Below are 6,379 nucleotides of genomic sequence, written 5' to 3' on the forward strand. Positions count from 1 at the left end.
AATATTTCGATAAAAACAACACAGGTATGCTGCCAAAACAGAAACTGTTTTCAAGATTTAAGTGATAATAGCTTATGAATGTATGATATGTATAATACAGTATCTGTAAAAGATGGAATGAACTACTGCAACAACTAAACGGAAATTCAAAACAGTTGTAATAGAGGATAATCAAAATAATGCAAACAAGGAAATGCAGGAATTAGTTGAATCAGATGATTAAACTTATACATACACGTTACAGAAACTGTGTAAAATGAGATTTGTATAGCACTGGATATTGAGCCAAGGTGCATCAGAGTTTCTTAGAACTAAATCAGATTGGAAATAACAGCACAACGACAGCTGCAGATGAATATCACAGTGATTACATTGCTACTGGCCTTTAAAAAGTACTACTTTAGTATTGTATGCCACAAAGATGCACCTTGCAGTTTGAGTGTAGGGGTTTAGCATAATGATGCTGTCGGAGATCATAAAACGACTGAATAAGGTTTTTCATCAATGCAGGGGTTGGATATGCCATCTGCCGTATCTGTAAGGTATTTCCCAAGGCAAAACACATCACTAGATCTTACACTACTGATAAAATACACCACACAATGGAGTGGATCTGGCTTTGTATTAATACGAAAGTATTGATCTGCAACTAGCAGGATCCTGATGACACCGTCTGATGGACACACCAATCCTCCATTGTTTTGGAGGATTGGTGCGTATAGAGTAAAGTATAGAGATGTCGGTCCTGGATACTTGACTTAGTGGTAACCAGCGACTGACGGCCAATGTCACGACAGCACTTTAGTTAGCTTTTGCACAATGTAGCCAGCTATATAGACTATACTGTTACCTATAACAGAAATTTGGCATCTGAAATCATCACAAACTGATCAACTTCTGGAGTAGCCTGTATGATGAGAATCTCGTTTTGAGCAGTAACATTACCTGTCTTACCAGCATCTGATTTTGCACCACATTTGCTGATAAGTTTGAGAAAGGTAGCCTTAAACTGAGTAATAGTAGGATTATTATTCCAACCACCTAAATTAACGCATCAATTATAACAATTACATAAAATCAACAAAAATGAATGGCGTTTTCGTGACGGCTGCGATTAACTGTTTGTTTTTGAGCTTTTAAACCATAACTGTCACGTACAACTTTTATCGTATTTTCTAGGTAAATCGGCCACGCTGATTCCGATTTTGTACTCAAAATAAAGATTGGTGCACTAACCTTCAAAGTCATTTAAGCTTTTTTAAAGCGTTTCAATATCCATTTCGAAAACAACACAATCGGCATTACAAGCTCCGCCCATAAATATGTGACGAAACCTAGCTTTTTCAGGAACGTAAGTTAGGAATGTTTAGTCCAATTTGGAATAATAGAGATGGGTGTCTTAAAACCCATTATTATCTAAATCCAGCCTGTAAAATAATCTCGGTCTTTTATAAAAGGTATATGAACTATTTAAAATTGCTCGTAGCTTGTTACATGATGTTTAAATAAGCTGAACGCCGAGAGAAATGAGCTCAAAAAGCGCGGTTTTATCACAAGATAGCATTGTTATCGTGATTTTTTAAATATGCAATGTTAAATAGCTTATCTACCTTTCAGAAAATACTGAGAAAATTTTTAAGACTGAATTTAGATATTAATGGATTTTAAAACACCAATCTCTATTATTCTAAATCGGTCTAAACATCTCTACGTAACTTCTGTTCCTAAAAAGCTAGGTTACATCACGTATTTATGGGCGGCGCTTGTTGTGCCGATCAGGTTGTTTTCGAGACTGATATTAAAACGCTGTAAAAAAGCCTTCATTACTCTGAAAGTTAGTGGATTAATCTTTATTTTGAGTCCAAAATCGGAATCAGCGTGTCTGATTTACCTAGTAAAAACGATAAAAGTTGTACGTGACAGTTATGGTTTAAGCGCTTGTAATCACATTTCTACATATTTGGCACCTACAGCACAACAGAGTAAGACATGGTGAATCTTTTGATACCAACTAACTGTAATGTGAATTTTGTTGCAAGTCAATCTTTAAAGGTTTTCTTTTTGCAGTAGCTTGTGATAAGCTTGATTTTTATTACAATAATACACATTAGTTACCAGCAAATTAACCGTCATGGTAGCTATTGCTTAGTATAACAGATCTTTCTACATTCCATCTTCCAACAAACCCTTTCAGTTATAGAATGATTTTCTTAACAATTGTTGATACTGTGTACATGACTGGATTGTTACACTAATGGTCTTGTTGCATCATTTAAAATGACAAATTTATAATTGAAAAACATAGGTTTAAAATAGTACGTTAATCATTAAATCTGTTCAAATAACGTTACTGATAAAATAACTGGTCTATTTTTAACAGCCATTTTGAACTTTCATTATTTTGTGCTTAACAGTCTATAGGGATTATAGCAAAGGCAGCCCCATTTGCTTAATGGTTATACTCTGATCACACAGTATATAACAGGAGCATTTACTTTTTAATGGATATTGGTTGTATTCTGACCATAGATTCATCTCACAGGTGTGTTATTGACTTCAAACTACTAACAAGATGGCTGACGTACAATTGAGTGAAGACTACAGATGTGGTTACTGCTATGAACAGTTCAACTCTATGGATGATCCCAGCGAACTACCATGTCATCATGTCTTCTGTAAGACATGTTTAGAGGAAGACTATTCAGTACATGGAAATGTCAGATGTAGATCATGTCTGTAAGTAAAACATATTCCGATAAAATGTGGTTACAAATGCTACACATTACCACAATTACTTGTTTGGTATTGAGAGAGCTCACATCTTTCGGTCGGAATGCCATTTCAGGTAAATGTAAGTAGATATGTCTTTTTTTATAAAACCAACTCATTAGCATGTGACAACTCAAACATGTGTGAGTAACCAATTTAAAGATGTGATTGTGTCAAATTTTAGTTGATTTTAACAGAAAGTATTGGTTTTTTTCTATCAGGTAAGATGTTGTTTGTTGTTTTGGGCGATCTGATTGTCGAGATATTTAAGGATTAAAATTAACAAAAACTGATCGTTGTAAAAACGCTCAGAAAAAGATGTGCCAAGACTTGACCAAAATGATGTATTTAGTGAGACAGCCTGTCTTTATCTCTCGTATTCTTATCAGCTATTTCAATAAAAGTCTAGTCGCACGTGCTCTATTGCCATATATATATTTTTTAATTTGCTCACAATTGCTAGAATGAAATTTTAATTCCAGCTACAGATACATTATTATGAATGTTTCAAATGCCTCAAATAAGGATAATTAAAAATTTGATTAGTTGATTAAATTGACAAATACAAAACAAATGGTTTTATGAGTTGATCGAAATAGTGAACGCAAAACAACGTCAATTTCTTTGAAATCAATTAACCTATTGATTCTGGCAAAGGGTTAATAAAGCCATTCTTGCGCCTTGTTGGGGGGGTTGTAGACTTACCGGTTTACACTTGGTAGCATGGAGCATTTTTTTTAGCTCTTATTATTTGGTTCGTTGGAATTAAGTCGAGCTATGCAAAATTACCTGTCAATACAGCTCTGATTACACTTCATAAATCCATCTATCAAACAAGATTCCAGCACAAGTGGCAATGAGGCTATGATGTATTAAATATGTTTTGCAAATCGTGTTTTGCATTATCTTCAGCATTATTATTTTCTTATTTAGTTTTTACAAGCCAAAGAATTTTCATCTCCGCAAAAAAAGTTTTTATTAGAAACATCCATCCAAGTCGTGGTCACTCACATAGTTTCAGTTCATATAATAGGACAAATTACTCTACTGCAGTAAACTCAAACAAAACATATTATGGTTTGTGCAGCACACATTCATGTCTTTCTTTTTCACGGTATGGCAGTTTCCACACTGCCGCAACTGCTCCACTGGTGGCGCCACATGAACATTCTTTAATCAATAAAACAAATGTAATAAATATATGGCATTCATAGATACCTCGTTCTAATGTGTATCTATTGAAAGCTTTTCATTTGGCAGTTTGATAGATTGCGAGTGTAAAATTATAAAACGAACAAATGTTTAACAAAAGCGTAACTATGCCAAGCCAAAAATTCGAAGCTTCGTTTCTGGGAGTTGAAGATAAGCATTGATCAATCGATTTTTCTCACTTTCTACAAGTGAGAAGAGAATGTAAATTCTAATCATAAATCTAATTCACTAGCTAAAACTGCCAAAGAAACTTTGAAGCAAATATTATAGCTAGGTGAAACGATAAAAAAGTTATAAAACGGTGATTTGTGATAACAAAAAGTTATAATTTTAGTAATTAGAAAGTGTGTTCATGAGTAGTAAAATTATTACCTTTAGTTTAGTATATATATAGGAGACTAAAAGTTAAAGATACATGTAGGTTTACCTCTATTCTCCTAGCTTCCTCTGCAGCATAACGCTGCTGACGTCTGTCAGCTCTAATCATAAGCTGTCTGCCCCAATCTTTAACTACCTGATGCTCAGAAAAACTCTGAGTCACCTTCGCTGGAACTGGAAGTATTGTTACAATTATGTTGTTCGTCAATAAAATGCGTCGATGCAGTAATTCATTAAATTAACGATGTCAATTAATCCAGTAAATCACGATGTCAATGAGCGATCTAGTAATTGAGTAAAATCCATAACGACAAGAATCTTCGCACAGACAACACGTTTTATGAGGGATAACATTTACTATGACCTATGTAAAAACTTTGTGCTGATGATTGGCTAAAGAAAAGATCTTATATTTATCGCTCAAGGGTTTTATCGCACGAATAAAGCACCGCTCGAATCTGAGCATTTCAAAAAAATGATTTCATTCGAACGCTTATATCTCTGAACTGGGTTAGCCTACAAAGACAAAATGACATCAAATTGTAGCTGATGCTTTAGCTTTGTATTGGTCTTAATTTCATTTGATCGACTTGTTTGACTTTTAACTGCTATACAATTTAAAAAATGCAGTTTATGGCTGGTATGCGATCAAGTCTCATGGCAGTTTGATGAGTCTTTTCTTGGTAGGTCTTTATAGGGTTAACCTGTGTCGTTACCGTGCTGATGACACAGTGGTCCTGAGTTCTTTACAGAAACGCAAACGTCAAATCTCTGCTAAACGCTAAACTCTAAAAAAACTGAAGAGTTAATCTTCAGTAACTGTCGTCACAACCCTGCCGTCCACAATCTAGTTATAAACAACTGGACTGGAGCAGGTGTCAGAACTCACCTATCTCGACACAGTTCTGAACCAGAAACTAAACTTTAAAGCCAACACTGAAAAGTGTGTATCCAAAGCTCGCAAAAGACTACATATTATGAGTAAACTGCAGCATTTGGGTATCAACGCTGATCTCATCACAACACGCTAAAAATCTTTTATCGAAAGTGTTCCGACTTACCATCTGGTAGTTGTCTTTTCCCATATTACCAATGACTAAGAAACTACTACAAAGAGTAGTAAAATCAGCTATGAAACTTGGTGGCGTTTCAAATTTGCAGTCTATCCAACAACTATATGACAACCGCCTAGCCATGAAAAGCTTAAGGCTAATAACATCAGAAGCCACACCAATCTTAGTTTGACAAAGCTACCATCAGAACATCTATCTGTGATAAATTTAGAGCGAACCTACGCAAACACTGTTTTAGGTCTAAGTGTATATCGTATCTTTATCACATTTTTACCAAGTAATATGATTTTTATGGTTTTACATTTTCATTTTTTTATGTATTTTTCAGTCAGCACAAAATTTTCATGAGCATATATACAAACATTTTATTTTTCTTATTAAGACACACATTTAATTAACCTTTTTTGCTCCAAATTCGTTCTCTCGATTTGATTGCTGGCTTTAATTCGTCTTGCTTCAGGATAGTGTGGTCTCTGACTTTATCTTTATGATGGCACTTTTTTTATTTGTCTGTACTAGTTGGTCTAGTGAGATGTATTATATGTCAAGAGCTTATGCAAGTATTATATCAACTTTCTCATAACTATCAAATACATAGATAAAAACATTAAAAAAAAATATCAGCATCCACAAATTTCTGGTATTTATTTTTTGTTCTCTGCTCTCTTTTACGAAAGGCTGCTGAAGCTTGTTTATTTTTATAGAGCTGAAGATGAGATAGAGTCATTTGATGAGCTGCCTAAAGCTAAACTTGACACTGCTGAAGCTAGCATAACTCCAACATCACTCACTTGTGACTGTGACAATTGTGATGAGCAAGTGGTTGTCTGCTACTGCATTGACTGCGCAGTGATGATGTGTGACACTCATCAACGGGTACTCTATTTTATAATAGCCAATGTAATTATCCATTTATTTCTTTGCTGCCAGCTTAGTGAAACTATTTT

This window comes from Watersipora subatra, chromosome 7 (genome assembly GCF_963576615.1).
Source record: "Watersipora subatra chromosome 7, tzWatSuba1.1, whole genome shotgun sequence".
In the NCBI taxonomy this organism is placed as follows: domain Eukaryota; kingdom Metazoa; phylum Bryozoa; class Gymnolaemata; order Cheilostomatida; family Watersiporidae; genus Watersipora; species Watersipora subatra.